Genomic DNA, 17,058 nt, shown 5'->3' with positions numbered 1-17,058 from the left:
CCTTTCTGTTATCAAGTGGTGAGAAAAATCCAAGTGTCCAGATGAGAGCCAAGGACCAACCTCACAGACCTTTCAAAGGATGGCAATCTCAGACCCCAGTTTATTAACCTTTTTTTTACACATTCCTTAATGGCGAATTAGCTACATATGTCTTAAAATCCATGGGTCAAAGAAAAATCACAAAGGAAATAAAATAATTTATACTGAATCATTTATGTATAAGTAAAGCATCAGAATTTGATTTAGTGCTGTTTTCGGTGCCATTTATATTTCAGTTGAAGACGTCAGCACTGGGCCCTGCCCGGGACCAGGGCAAAACAACCTCATTCTAAAAGTGCTTTTAAAGATGTCCAAAAGTTTTAAGGAGAACAAGTCAAAGGGAATATAAAATCCTTTTTTTTTTTCCCACTTTAGGCAAAAGTCTAAACGTCAGATCTCTGTCAAAGTTCCGAATTGCATTTGGCTTTACAAAATCGACTTTTTCTGGTTCTTTTCAAAGTCATTGATTCTTTTGTAGTCTCTTTTGTAATCTTTACACACAAATACACACTCAAGGTCCACACATCAAAACATATCAGCTTAGGTGTTCTGGGGTTGTTCTTTCCTGTTGTTAAGCGGTCCTTCTTATCTCTGTCTTTAGTACCCTTTGTTTGGTGTGTTGAGATATTCATCTATCTCTTCCCCTTATTATGGCTGAGATGGTCAAGAATCTGCCTGCAATGTGGGGGACCTAGTTTCAGTCCCTGGGTCAGGAAGGTCCGCTGGAGAAGGGCATGGCAACCCACTCCAGTATTCTTGCCTGGAGAATCCCCATGGACAGAGGAGCCTGGCGGGCTACAGTCCATGGGGTCACCAAGAGTCGGACGTGACTCAGGGACTAACGGTTTCACTTTCACTTTTCACTCCCCCTATTATAAATCACCTAGAAATGTGGCCCGGCACTTGGGTGCCTATGGATGGGGCGGGGATCCTACCTGAGCAGAACTCAGGCTGGGATGAGCTGCTGGAGGAAAACGGCACAGCAGGAACTGGACCCCGGCCTCTGGACACGGTCCTTGCTGTGCGTAGCTCCCTTGTATCCAAGGAAAGATTGGGCTAAACAGACGAGGATGGATGGAGCTGACACAGTCGTGATGGAAACAAGATAGCATAGGAGGGTGTCTAAACCCTGAGAGAAAATCACCAGAAGTGCGTGGGAGGAGTCCAACACCTGGGGCCCGCATGCTGGGACGGGGACACAAAGAAGCCACTGCCGGGCCTTCTTGGCCTCGTCGTGTCCTCAGCAGGCTGTGGGCATCTCAGGACTTGAGCCAGGTTAGAGGCGTAGAAGTCTGAGGGTGCCCTCTACTCCTTCTCCTCCTCTCTACACTGTCACCATAACAACCACATCCTATGACAAGGGGCAGCGCTGGCATGGGAGAGAGGGAAGAAGCAAACCGTCCCAGTGACTCCCATCTGGCTTAGCCTCAGATTCCCAGGCTAATTCTCTTCCTGTCAGCTTTCAGTCTCTTGAGATGATATCTACTTGTGAGTTACCCAACTCTCCAGCTAGAGATAAGGACCAGTTCAGGGGTGTTTATTTCATTCTCTCCAAATATTAACTGATGAATTGATATTAAATGAATATGAAATACAAATTTGGGTAAAGACAAAGGTGAACATTCCTAAGACAAAAGGAAATGGTTTGTTCTTTCTCAGTCCGTAAGAAAATGCAGACAGACAGTGGGTTGTACCCTGGAGGCCAAGTGGAAACGAACAATTTTCTAAGCATATTTGCTTCCAGATCCTTGTTACTTAAGTGGGGACCACCTCCTATGCCCGTCTGATTGGAGTCCTTTTCAAGAGCCCTTGATGGGTACTGCCTACCCCACTAATTATTCCTGTACCATAGCCAAGGTAACTGTTTAGAACTGGCTGGGCCTAAAGTTGTATTTTACACCTCAAAAAGGTGACGTCTCCTCTCAGAATTTCAGCCAGGTCTCCCAGATTAGGTTATTGGAATTTAAAATGTAGCCTAGGATTAAATCTCCTTTATTTGGGTGACTCAGAAAAATCTTTACAATTTATTTGTAGGCAACTTTTATTGCCCAGTTTCCTTTTTATGTGCATACTCTGTTGACTGCTTTATTTCATTACCAACAAAAATCAATACGCTAGCAGTGTCTATGTGAGTAATTCTGCCTTTTTTTAAAGTTTATTTTTGGCTGTGCTGGGTCTTCGTTGTTGCAAGGACTTTTCTCTGGTTTTGGGGAGTGGGGTCCATTCTCCAGTTGGGGTATGTGGGTATGTGGGTATGTGGTGGCCCCTTTTGTTGCAGAACAGGGGCTGTGGGGAAGTCGAGCTTCAGTAGTTGCAACAGGAGGGCTCAGTATCTGTGGCTCCCGGGCTCCAGAGCACAGGCGCAACACTTGTGGTGCCGGGGTTCAGTAGTACACAGCTTGTGGGATCTTCCTGAATCTGGGATGGAACCTGTGTCTCCTGCATTGGCAGGCAGATTCTTTACCACTGAGCCACTAGGAAAGCCCTAGTCTGTGTTTTAAAATGATGAATCTTTTATATTAATGTAGCTTGAAGAGCTATGTAACCTATCACGTGGTATGAACAACCCCTCCCCCGTGTATACACTTACCACAATAGCCTGGATGTTAACAACCTTCTAAATACTGCTGTGGCTCTAATCTTGCTCTCTTCTCATCTCTCTTCCATAATCCAACCAGAGTGATTTTCCGAAATGTACAACGGTTGTTTGATTCTTCTATGGAAATCACTCTTGGCCTCTCCACGGTTATGAAGGTCACAAGCTCTACATGATTCTTTCCCTCGCCCTTCTCTCCAACTGCCTCACCAGCTGCTCCATCGACTCTTTCTCGCTTAAATGTACACACCTAGCTGTTTAACTTGTGGAACTGTTTATAATATTTTGTATGAGAATGTAGCTCACCTCGTTATTTGTAGTACTGAAAAACTGTCTTCAGTTTAAGTATGTATCAACAGAATTATGGCTAAATAGACAACAGTTCATATAAACTATGGAATACTGTGCTGCTGTGCAAAGGTAGGTGTGTATATCCACAGGGAATTGTATCTGTTATACCAGTATCAAGCTTAATGAAAAAAAACACCAAGTTGAAGATAATAGTATATAGTAGGGTGTCATTTCTCCTTAAATTAAATCTTCTTTGTGTGTGTTCATCTCCTTATAATGTTACAGAAAGTCACCTGTGGGGGCTCTGGATGCTCGCCGCTCAAAAGCCCACAAGCAGGCCAGGTTGGTAGAAAAGAATGTTTGCTTTATTTCAGATGCTTGCAGCTGGGGGGCGGGTGGCAGACATCTGTCCCAAGGCTGACCCCCCGACCCTGACAAGCAGGGGTGAGAGGTTTTGCAGACAGAGTTGGGGGGGGAGGTTACATGCAGAAACAGCACCTCCATCCCTAACAGTCATCTTCAGCTGGCGTCGGTGGTCTGACCAGCATCATCTCACTAATTTAGGTAGAGTTCATCTTCAGTTCCAGGGCGCACTTGTTCCCAGTTCTTTGGGGTCCATTCTCAGAATTGTGGCAGCTCAAGTCCTGGGTACAGTCTGATCATCAGGTAGTTAACGTTTCACCTGGTATTTTGGTTTCTATAAGACCACTCACAGGACATGGCTCAGAATATTATCTATAACCCTTGAGAAAGAACTAAAGTCCTTGACTGTGCTTGATGACTGCGTTATTATTATTTAGTCTCCTTGGCTGTTTTCCTCTGTGTCCACATTTCTCACTTCTCTGATCAAGTTTATTCTTTGACTAAAGTTTTCCCCAGGCAAAAGGCATGTGGAGGACATGGTGGGGAGCAAAGACCGTGTGGAGCTTCTCCGTTTCAGTAAGATGTATATACACAGTAGAAGTCTGGAAGTGAATTTTCCAAATTTTCCCGTTGGAAAAAGGGATGGACTGTGGTTGAAGGAGAGAGTCTCTCATTTTTCGCTTTATTTCTTTATTGTTTCTTCTTTATTGGCTGCACCACATCTTAGCTGTGGCCTGTGGGATCTCTAGTTGCAGCCTGCGGACTCTTAATGGCAGCATGTGGGATCTGGTTTCCTGACCAGGGGTCCAGCAGGGCCCACTGCACTGGGGGCACAGAGTCCCAGCCACTGGGCCACCAGGGAAGCCCTCTTATATTCTTTTTGTTCACAGGAAGATGTCTTATTTAGTGACAGTTAAAGATTAAAACATGTTTTTAAGTGTAGTACATCACTAGGACTCTTGCCATCCGTCATGAGCTCAGTGGGCGAGGATGGCTTAGCCACAGCAAAAGAGGATGGAGAGCAGGGTCTGGATGCGCTCTCTAGGCCTACCTTTGCTAAGGAAGGGCTGGGCTGAGGTGGGTGTTGTTGCACTGACAGGAGTGGGAAGAAGCATTAATACATCCAACACCTAGAGTCAGGTATTCAGGGAGAACGGTGAATGGTGATGATTTGAGGCGAGCAACCACTGTCCATGGTCCGCAGAGAGGTACAGGGTATCCTCACCCCCAGGTGGCTGGTTAGGAGTGTGGACCGGAATGTGCTTGGCAGCAGGATCAGAGGCTTAACTGCAAGCCTCAGGGGCGAGGGATGGGCCTCAGCCCTTAGGGTGGAGCGAAGCGAGATAACAATAGAAAATGAGAACCTTTGGAGGACACAGACTTGAGTCAGGGGGAATGACAGGGCCACAGCCATGGACCTATGAAGGAAGAGACAGACCCAGCTTCAGAACAGAGATGAGTGATCTGCTCACTTACAGCATGGCCACTGAGCAGTGGTGGGGATGGGGGAGAAGCAAGCCCACACACGGTGGGGGGGCCGAGTGTGTTGAGCTCTGGATAGGAAGACTGGGGAGACAGATCATGGGCAACGGGAAAGCACTGAGGGCCTTAGCCTCACGGTTGGCTCTTCAAAGAGGCATATCAGAATGTGTTTGATCTTTGCTGTGGCTCTAAAAAGGAACCCACAATAATGGTGAAATGCCAGAAACAGTATTGACTCAATGTGAAGGCTGCTACAATTTCTGATAGCATTCCTCAGAATAGACTTCTTATTGTGAGGATCATTAAGAATTGAGAGTCTGGTCACGGTAACACACACTTCCACATTAAGTCCATCCATCTTGACAGCTCTGTTTCCTGAACTTTCCTGAAGCCAGTATCTACTTACGGTTGATGGAGTGGCAGGCAAAAGGATGAGACGCCAGTGCTGTTTTAGATTTATGACCTCCTTTTTCACCCAAGGTAAAAACTTCAGCATTTAGAGCACTACATTTTTGTCTGATGCATGGGACTAGATTAAATGTTGAACTAAATGACAGATGAAGGTGGAATTAATTAATGTCAGTTCTCATATAAATTGCTCATGATGAGAAACAATGAAATTAACGTAAGTAGATGAGATACATCATCATTTCTCTTCATTTAACCAGCATGGAGGTAGACTAGGAGGATGACACATTGCATACATGAGAAAAATGGGCAGAGCTGATGATAAAGTCACATTCATTTCCTTTTCAAAGTAGTCAGGAGTGGTTCTCATGAAGCTTAAATACATATTTAATGTACAAACTAGCTCCATGCTTTCATTTCAAGGAAATCTGGCTTGTTTTACTTGTCAATAATATAACCTTTTGGAGAAGGAAATGGCAACCCACTCCAGTGTTCTTGCCTGGAGAATCCCAGGGACGGGTGAGCCTGGTGGGCTGCCGTCTATGGGGTCACACAGAGTCGGACACGACTAAAGCAACTTAGCAGCAGCAGCGGTAGCAATATAACCTTTTATTTAAGCAATGACTATTTGCAAGGAAAGTTGGGAGAAAGTTTCCATGGCTTAAATAGTAAAGCTAACCCCTTTCTAGTTAAGTCGTGGATAGGATGTGTGCATGCATGCTAAGTCACATCAGTCGAGTCTGAATCTGCGCGACCCCTTGGACTGTAGCCTGCCAGGCTCCTCTGTCCATGGGATTCTCCAGGCAAGAATACTGGAGTGGGTTGCCGTGCCCTTCTCCAGGGGATCTTCCTGCCCTAGGGATTGAACCTGCAGTTCTTATGTCTCCTGCATTGGCAGGTGGGTTCTTTACCACTGTTGCCACCTGGGAAGCCCCCTTGGATCAGATGTATTCCCTTTAAGTGTGGCACACATGGCAGCAGAAAACATTTGGCGTTTTTCCAACTTTGCTTTCAGAAGTCAAACCCAGACCTTTTCCTGGAAGGATGGCGTCAGATCTGACGATGGAATCTACAATTCCTTCCCAGTCACTATCTCCTTGACCTCTGCACAGAACGTGTTGTGTGTGCTTAGTCACTCAGTGGTGTCCCGTGGACTGTAGCCCGCCAGGCTTCTCTCTGTCCTTGGGGATTCTCCAGGTAGGAATACTGGAGTGGGTTGCCATGCCCTTCTCCAGGGAATCTTCCCAACCCAGAATTCCCACATTGCGGGCAGATTCTTTACCATCTGAGCCACCAGGGAAGCCCAAGAATAACAGAGTGGGTAGCCTATCCATCCTCCAGGGGCTCTTCCCAACCCAAGAATCGAACCAGGGTCTCCTGCATTGCAGGCAGATTCTTAACCAGTCGAGCTACCAGGGAAGCCTATACAGAATGAGTACTCAGGGGCAAAGCAGGGGAGGCTCCTGATGCAGAGTGGCTCCAGGGACAGAGTATCACGTGTATGAGAGAGGAGAAGTTACCTCAAACTACAAAAACCTAGTGTGCTGTTAATAATGGTGTCACCAACTCATATGCAATTGAAGTATTTTTAATATTCATTAAATAAGTATATATCTTCTAGGCCTGGTGTCGGGTGCTGAGGACATCAAGGTGATTAAGTCAAAGTTCCTGCCTTGGAGAAATCAATAGTCAGGGAGATAGACATCTAACCAAGTAACATGGGAGGTTCAATAACAGAAAGGACAACCAGCCATAGGAGTTACATGCTTGTGGGAACTATAGAGACTGGCAGTGCTCAGAGTAGATAGGTCACAGGTCAGAGGGATCTGGGTGAGAGGCAGAGGAAGGTTCAAAAGTAAAGGCAAAGGCATTGATGCCTGAAATGTATAGTCTGATTTTTTTACTTATCAGGTGGTCAAAGGCTGAAAATGTATGTGATCCCGTGTGAGCAGGAAACAAGCCCTGTCATGTGCTGTTGGAGTGTAAACTGGCCTGAGCCCTACTGAGGACAACCTGGCAGATCGCTCGTGATTGCAAATGCAGCTCCATGTAATCTAGCAATTCCTCTTTTAGGAAGTTGTGCTAGAAATACATTCATCCTTGTGTACAACACTAGGTTAATTGTTGCAACATACCTTGGGGTAGTCAAAGATTGGAAACACCTTAAATGTATGTCACAGGGCACTGGGAGAAGAAACATCAGTGCAATCGTATGGTGCCATAAGAAATGACAAGCCTCCTTGTAATTTGACACGGAACGATCTCCAAGACATTTTACAAAGGAAAGGTACAAGGTACAGGATAGCAGGTAAGGAAGATGACTATTTGTGTGAATAAAGTGGACAGAATAAAATAAAGAATAAATAGAAATAATTGAGAGGGTAACAGGCAGGAAGGCTAGGGGTCTCCAAACTGAGGAAACAGCTACAAGTGTCAGACACTTTTTACCTCTCTGTTAAGCAACAGGAAGAAACAAACTGCAGGTGTCAGATTTTTTTCGCTTCTCTATACAAATTTAAAAGGAGGTTTCTTTTACAATTCTGTGTTGCCATGACGACACCTGGTTCCACCTAAACTCAACTTTTCTCGAACCTTGAGCTAACCAACGCATTTTTCTTCAGTTCAGTTCAGTTCAGTCGTTCAGTCTTGTCCGACTCTTTGCAACTCCATGGACTGCAGCACACCAGGCTTCCTTGTCCATCACCAACTCCCAGAGCTTACTTAAATGTCCATCGAGTCAGTGATGTTATCCAGTCATCTCATCCTCTGTTATCCCCTTTTCGTCCTGCCTTCAATTTTTCCCAACATCAGGGTCTTTTCAAATGAGTCAGCTCTTTGCATCAAGTGGCCAAAGTGTTGGAGTTTCAGGACTGATTTCCTTTAGGATGGACTGGTTGGATCTCCTTGCAGTCCAAAGGACTCTCAAGAGTCTTCTTCAAGACTACAGTTCAAAGGAGAAATTCTTTGGCACTCAGCTTTCTTTATAGTCCAACTCTCATATCCATACATGACTACTGGAAAAACCATAGCTTTGACTAAATGGACCTTTCTTGGCAAAGTAATGTCTCTGCTTTTTAGTATGCTGTCTAGGTTGGTCATAACTTTTCTTCCAATAAGCAAGTGTCTTTTAATTTCATGACTGCAGTCACCATCTGCAGTGATTTTGGAGCCCAGAAAAATAAAGTCTGTCACTGTTTCCATTGTTTCCCCATCTATTTGCCATGAAATGATGGGACCAGATTCCATGATCTTAGTTTTCTGAATATTGAGTTTTAAACCAACTTTTTCACTCTTCTCTTTCACTTTCATCAAGAGGCTCTTTAGTTCTTCTTTGCTTTCTGCCATAAGGGTGGTGTCATCTGCATATCTGAGGTTATTGATATTTCTCCTGGCAATCTTGATTCCAGCTTGTGCTGAGGAGGAAACAGACAGAACAGGCTCCATCTTGAAAACTGGACTCCGTCTTGGGCCGGACTGAGGACTTTGAGCTATGTGCCCAGTATCTATGGAAACAACATACCAAATGGAAAACCAGACCCCTCTGATGGAAGAGCCCCAGGGCTCTCACTTAGACTCTCCATCACCTAAGAGAATACCCTAATTATCTGTGTAAGTGAATAGAATCATAAATTCTATTATGCTTACTGGGGTATGACCACAGGCCTATTGATAATTGTCCACTGTTAACTACCTAGGCTTAAGGCATATGAATCACGGTTAACTTTGATTGTATCTTTCTTTTCCTTTGTTCAGACTAGTTTCAGGGAATTTGGGGAGGTGGCACATATACTTAGAATATATAAGGTTTTCACAAAAACTCATCAGGGTCCTCGGCTAAGAGGAGACTCTGCCTTGGGCCCGCCCGTGTAATAAACTGACCTCCACTATCTGCATTGTCCTTCTGAGGGAGTTTGTTTCCCAGAGTGCATGGCTACAACAGCGCTTCATCCAGCCCGGCATTTTGGATGATGTACTCTGCATAGAAGTTAAATAAGCTTCACATTCCAGGATGTCTGGCTCTAGGTGAGAGATAACACCATCATGGTTATCTGGGTCAAGAAGATCTTTTTTGTACAGTTCTTTTGTATAGTTTTTCTTAAGCTCTCTGACAATACACAGCTTTGACGTACTCCTTTTCTGATTTGGACCACTCTGTTGTTCCATGTCCAGTCTTAACTGTTGCTTCTTGACCTGCATACAGGTTTCTCAAGAGACAGGTCAGTGGTCTGGTATTCCCATCTCTTGATGAATTTTCCACAGTTTGTTGTGATCCATGCAGTCAAAGGCTTTGGCGTAGTCAATAAAGCAGAAGTAGATGTTTTTCTGGAACTCCCTTGCTTTTTCAATGATCCAATGGATGTTGGCAATTTAATGTCTTATTCCTCTGCCTTTTCTAAATCCAGCTTGAAAAGCTGGAAGTTCAACAGTTCATACTGAAGCCTGACTTGGAGAATTTTGAGCATTATTTTGCTAGCATGTGAGATCAGTGCAATTGTGCAGTAGTTTGAGCATTCTTTGGCATTGCTTTTCTTTGGGATTGGATTGAAAACTGACCTTTTCCAGTACTGTGGCCACTGCTGAGTTTTCCAGATTTGCTGGCATATTGAGTGTAGCACTTTCCCAGCATCATCTTTTAAGATTTGAAATAGTTCAACTGGCATTTCATCACCTCCACCAGCTTTGTTTGTAGTGATGCTTCCTAAGGCACACTTGACTTCACATTCCAGGATGTCTGGCTCTAGGTGAGTGATCACACCATCATGGTTATCGGGTTATCTGGGTCAAGAAGCTCTTTTTTGTATAGTTCTTTTGTATAGTTTTTCTTAAGCTAGGTTAGTGAACTGCCCTAGACTCTTTCTTCAAGTGTTATGCCTAAGCCTTAGAACTGACTTGACAAACCAGTATGTTTTACTCATGCAAAAGTTTTCTTAAGCTATGTTAATGAGACTATGTATTTGCTTGGAAACTTGCCTTTCTTCAAGATCCATGTCCATTATTTTACAGCGCGGGATGACTCACCTGGTGCGATGTTATCTCAAAGTGCATGTTGTGGGTGAGGGGCCGGGTGCCACTCTGAATTTTAAGACATTTCCTTTCCCTAATTAACAGCCTGCTGATAGGAATATAACATACTGCTGAAGACTAGCAGGGGGGCACTGTTTCTGCCACCTTCTGACGTCTTATAGAAGCTGTCTTTATCTCTTTTATACTTTAATAAAACTTTATTACACAAAATCTCAGCAATCAAGCCTTGTCACTGGTTCAGGATTGAATTCCTCTCCTTCAGAGGCCAAGAATCCCAGCATCTTTCATGGCTCAGCAACAACCTTTCTTAGTCAGTCATGCATAAGATATCTCTGAAAATGAACTAGACACATAAATGTACTGAATGAGAGGAGGGAAACTGGGAGGCATGCTACAGAAGTGGATAGGAGGATGTTCATCGCATACTTTGAAAAAATAAGTTGTTTGACTGTTTGTCTTGGCTGCACTGGGTCTTCGCTGCCATGGAGGGCTTTCTCTAGTTATGGCGAGTGGGGCTACTCCCTAGCTGTGGTGTGCAGGCTTCTCACTGTGGTGGCTTCTCTTGTGGCAGAGCGCAGGCTCTAGGGTGCACAGGCTCAGTACTTGAGCTGCGTGGGCTTAATTGCTCTGTGGCATGTGGGATCTTCCCCACCAGGTATCGAACCCATGTCCCCTGCATTGGCAGGCAGATTCTTAACCACTGGACCACCAGGGATGTCCATATAAATTTTTAAAAATTTATTTATTTTAATTGGAGGATACTTATTTTACAATATTGTATGGGTTTTGCCATACATCGGCATGAATCAGCCACAGGTGCACGTGTGTCCCCCCAACCTGAACCTCCTTCCCACCTCCCTCCCCACCCCAGCCCTCCGGGTTGTCCCAGAGCACTGGCTTTGAGTGCCCTGCTTCATGCATGGAACTTGCCCTGGTCGTCTATTTTACATGATACATGTTTCAGTGCTATTCTTTCATATCATCCCACCCTCGCCTTCTCCTACATAGTCCATATACTTTTTGAATGTAACCATACTAGCTGTCAAATATTATAAGATAAAATTTCCCTAGTTTTAATGAAGTATAATTGGCAGATAACATTGTATATATTTAAGGTGTACAACTTGACGTTTTGACATAGATAAAGTATAATATAATAAATAGTCACACAAAATCCTAGATAACATACCTGTTATCTCACATAGTTACTATTTTTATTCTTGCAGTGAGAACACTTAAGATGTACTCTCCTAGCAAATCTCAAGTATATAATACAGTACTGTTAACTATTGTCCCGTGCTGCACCTTAAATCTCCAGAACTTAGTCATCTTGCATAACTGAAATTTTGCACCCTTAGACCAACATCTCTCCATTCCTTCTTCCCTGCAGTCTCTGGTAACCACCATTCTGCTCTCTGGGTCTATGAATCTGACATTTAAGTTAATCACATGTGAGTGAAATCATGAAATATTTCCTTCCCATGTCTGGCTTATTTCACTTAAGATAATGCCTTCCGGATTCATTCCTGCTGTTGCAGATGGCAGGACTTCCTTCTTTTAAATGCTAGATAATATTCCATTGTGCATATATATCACATTTTCTTTATCCATTCATCTGTCAACAGACATTTAGCTTGTTTGAATATCTTGGCTATTGTGAATAATGTTGTAATGAACATGGGAATCCAGATATCTCTTTGCAAGCCAGATTTCATTTCCTTTGGATATGTTCACCCTTTGATAACTTTAAAGTACATGATGTGTTTAAGGATCATCTAATGAGATTCGAATTTAGAGTGTGTATGACTGTTGGGTAGGTGGAGGTATGGAAGATAAGCCAAAAAATGTTGGAGGTGAAGGTCTTTTTATCCTAATTTATGAAAAAAGGCATAACAGTGTGGTGGTGTGATGTTCAGGGCACTGGCCTTGGCAGCAGAGAGACCTTACCTTTGGACTTCCACCTGACACTTCCTGCCTACCTGTGACCTCGAGCAATTCATGAATGCCCTTTAGCCCACATCTCTCATGTGAGGCAGTGTGAGTGACAGTGCCTGGCCCTGGTAGGCAAAATCAGCCCCTCTCCCTCCCTCCTCCATCCCTGTTTCCTTTCTTCTTTCTGCTGTGTTCTGGGTTCTCAGTTCTTGCGTTTATATGAATGGGTTGGAGGAAGAACATGTTTGAGAAGGTCATTTTCCACTGATTCAACTGAGGTAGGCTTGAAGAGGGGGCATTTAACTCCATGGTACCTGGTGCTTTTCCACATTCTTTTTCTATAATAGAAAAAAGGTAGTTACAAACTGAAACCTATTGTTTTAATTATTTTCTTCACTGTGGGACACCTTACTACAATTTTATGCAGCTCAGGGGGAGGTCTCATAGATCAACATGGCACAGAGAAAATGAATTGAAAATGGAATTGAATGTGAAAGGGTAATTCTGAATACAGAAGTGCATTTAGATTAGCTCAGGCAATTCCATTTACCACAGCTCTCACCATTAGGAAAACATCATTACTTGGTACTTTACTTCCTTCCTGGAGTGACTAAGAGATCTAGTAAGACAGAAGACGCCAGGCAAGCATTTCATCATCATGGTAAAGAAAAGGATAAGTGGGATTAGAATGTAGTGTGCTTTCTAAGGAAGCATGGAGACGTCAGAGAAGCCAGACCCCTCGTGGTGGCAGGGCCTGAGGACAGTGGGGACAGAAGCCCTAAACCACCCTAAGACAGGAATGGAGGGGCTGAGAATCCCAGAGACTTAGTCATTTATTTTGGTGAAAAGTAATATTTTGGTTGAACATGTTTCTGTCTCTGCTTCTCTTACTTTCTTTCCATTTTTATTTGTTTTTGTATTTATTCAGCACGTTTATTAAATGCCTGATACTATATTTGTCTAACACTGTGTAAGGCAAACAGAAGACAAAGAAAAATAAGACAGACCTCACTCTCTGTGTGAAGTGTGAGGTAAGGTGTATGCCTTCACCTCTTCCCTATCAAAATGGCATTCTTCAGAATGTTCATCAGTATCAATATCAAACACTCCACCCCCACCAAAACACACACACACACAGCTGTTTGCTGCTGAAAGATTGGTAGTATAAAAATGAAACAGAGAGGTACTCTGTAGGGCCTTCCTGGGGATAGACATTCCCTCCCCCACCTCTGAACCCTGCCTCTTATTTGTAGAAAAACTTTAGCCTGCTAGGCCTTCCCCAAGTTGCAAAGTTCCAAAGAGCAAATTGAATCAGAGAAGTGAGAAAATGCAGAAACGAAGGAAAATCATCAAGCAAGACAAAATGATAATTGTTTAGCTAACAAAGTCAAGAACCTTTAGTTCCTCCTCATGGACTATAGATAATATCCTAAGCATATACTGAAAACTTCCATCAGGTGGAAGAAGTGAATTGCTGCTCACCAGCACATAGATCCCAGACCAGCTGAAACCAGAAGGTTGATGATTGAGAGTCCCCAAACACCACGTGTTCATCTTATCACCAACCAATTAGAAGAACATTGTCCATGAGTTGATCAGGCAACTTGTGACCCTCTCCCTCACCTTACCTTTAAAAACTCTTTCGAAGAGACCATTTGGGAGTTCAGGTCTTTTGAGCATTTGCTGCCCCTACTTTTGTTGGTGTCTTGTATTAATGTTGTGCTTCCCTTCACCACAATCTGATGTCAGTAGATTGGCTTTGCTGTGCTGCTTGGGTAGGCAGACCCAAGTTTGGTTTGGTAACCAAAGCAAAAGGGAACTTTCCAATTTTTTGGCAGAAAAATCACCCCAGACATTGGCATGTGTGATTTTGATGCTTTACCAAGAGAAGATAGGAGAAGGCAATGGCACCCCACTCCAGTACTCTTGCCTGGAAAAATCCCATGGACGGAGGAGCCTGGTAGGCTGCAGTCCATGAGGTTGCTAAGAGTTGGACATGACTGAGCGACTTCACTTTCACTTTTCACTTTCATGCACTGGAGAAGGAAATGGCAGCCCACTCCAGTGTTCTTGCCTGGAGAATCCCAGGGACAGAGGAGCCTGATAGGAGGCCGTCTATGGGGTCGCACAGAGTTGGACACGACTGAAGCGACTTAGCAGCAGCAAGAGAAGATGCTCTGTCAAGAAGCTACTAGTGAATCAAAAACGTAGAGTGCATGTCACACACACTACCTTAACTACGTAGCTAAACTTGGCATGATCAGTAAGAGAACACACTGCACTATGTACCTCCTGGTGTGATATAATAAGACATATACATTATTTAGTTAGGAGAAAATCAGATAAATCCAAAATGTGTAATATTCTACAAGACAGCTGGCCTGGACTTTTCAAAATGACAGTGTCATCTGTGATAGCCACCATCCAAGATGTCCCTCTAATAATCCTAGCTATTAGGTATTCATGCCTTTGGGTAGTCCCCTCCCACATTGGCAAGAGCTGACTTGTGTAAATAATAAGGTATTGCAGAATTTATTGTGTATGGCTCCCAGAGCTAGGTCTTCAAAGACATTGACTTCTGCTTTGTATCTTCTTGGCTCAGTTGCTCTGAGGAAGCTAATCACCAAGTCATGAGAAGGACACATAAGTAGTCCTATGGAGTAGTCCCCGTGGTGAGGAACTGAGACCTCTTACCAACAGCCAACATCTATCTTGTCCACCATATGAGTAAGCCACCTTGGAAGGGACCCCCCAGCCTCAAGCAAATCTTCAATTGGCTGCTTCCTTAGGTGACCTGTGACTGCAACCTTATGACCCACCCCAAGCTGGAACTGCACAGCTAAACCATTCTCCAATTCCTAACCCACAGAAAAATGTGAGTTAACATCTGTTTAGAGTTAAGCCACTAAGTTTGGAGAGGTAGATAGCTGCTCTACTTCAGTAGATAACTAATACATCGTGAAAGAAAATAAAAGGCAAAAGAATGATCCCGAATTAAAGGAGATGAAAAGAACATGACACCCAAAAGTAACGCATAAGTTTTCATTGAATCCTGCCTGTGGGGGTGGCGGGTGACAGCTAAAAGATATTTGAAGGATAATTGGGGAAACTTGGGTAACATTTCTGTGAAAAAGTGAAAGTGTTAGTTGCTCCATCATGTCTGATTCTTTGGAACCCCATGGACCTTAGCCTGCCAGGCTCCTCTGTCCATGGGATTTCCCAGGCAAGAATACTGGAGTGGGTTGCCATTCTGTTCTCCAGGGGATCTTCCCAACTCAGGGATTGAACTCGGGTCTCCTGCACTGGAGGCAGATTCTTTACCATCTGAGCTACCAGGGAAGCCCCAAAACATTTCTGAATCAATGTCAAAACTTTGGGGTGTGATCATGGTGTTGTGGTTAAATGGGTTAATGACTAGTGTACTTAGGAGATACTAACTGGAGTAGATAGGGTGAAATGTCATGTATTTAATACCAGGTGGCGCTAGTGGTAAAGAACCTTCCTGTCCACGCAGAAGATATAAGAGACTGGGGTTCTATCTCTGGTTTGGGAAGATCCCCTGGAGTAGGAAATGGCAAACCACTCCATTATTCTTGCCTGGAAAATCCCATGGACAGAGGAGCCTGACAGAAGACTACCATTTATGTTTATTGTACTGTTCTGCTTTTTCTCTACATTTGAATATTTTAAAAGTAAAAAATTGGGAGGAAATGTGCATACAGCTTGAGTTAACTTCCAAGAATTTATCCTACTGATGAAATTAAATATAAGCACAGAGATTTAACTACAGGAATTTTTATCATTATCTGTTTTGTAGTAGTCAAAATGCAAGTTTCACACAGATATTTTTGTGCTATTTTATATATTTTACATCTTTTTAAAACATGTGACCTCCCAGAATTTAAAAATTCAATCGTTAACCTTAAAAGCTTCTGCACATCAAAGGAAACTATTAGCAAAGTGAAAAGACAGCCTTCAGAATGGGAGAAAATAATAGCAAATGAAGCAACTGACAAACAACTAATCTCAAAAATATACAAGCAACTCCTACAGCTCAACTCCAGAAAAATAAACGACCCAATCAAAAAATGGGCCAAAGAACTAAATAGACATTTCTCCAAAGAAGACATACAGATGGCTAACAAACACATGAAAAGATGCTCAACATCACTCATTATCAGAGAAATGCAAATCAAAACCACTATGAGGTACCATTTCACACCAGTCAGAATGGCTGCGATCCAAAAGTCTACAAGCAATAAATGCTGGAGAGGGTGTGGAGAAAAGGGAACCCTCTTACACTGTTGGTGGGAATGCAAACTAGGACAGCCACTATGGAGAACAGTGTGGAGATTCCTTAAAAAACTGGAAATAGAACTGCCTTATGATCCAGCAATCCCACTGCTGGGCATACACACTGAGGAAACCAGAAGGGAAAGAGACACGTGTACCCCAATGTTCATCGCAGCACTGTTTATAATAGCCAGGACATGGAAGCAACCTAGATGTCCATCAGCAGATGAATGGATAAGAAAGCTGTGGTACATATACACAATGGAGTATTACTCAGCCATTAAAAAGAATACATTTGAATCAGTTCTAATGAGGTGGATGAAACTGGAGCCTATTATACAGAGTGAAGTAAGCCAGAAGGAAAAACATAAATACAGTATACTAACGCATATATATGGAATGTAGAAAGATGGTAACAATAACCCAGTGTACGAGACAGCAAAAGAGACACTGATGTATAGAACAGTCTTAGGGACTCTGTGGGAGAGGGAGAGGGTGGGAAGATTTGGGAGAATGACATTGAAACATGTAAAATATCATGTATGAAACGAGATGCCAGTCCAGGTTCAATGCACGATACTGGATGCTTGGGGCTAGTGCACTGGGACGACCCAGAGGGATGGTATGGG

Source organism: Bos javanicus, chromosome 29 (genome assembly GCF_032452875.1).
Source record: "Bos javanicus breed banteng chromosome 29, ARS-OSU_banteng_1.0, whole genome shotgun sequence".
Lineage (NCBI taxonomy): Eukaryota > Metazoa > Chordata > Mammalia > Artiodactyla > Bovidae > Bos > Bos javanicus.
Note: the sequence above shows the minus strand (reverse complement) of the source record.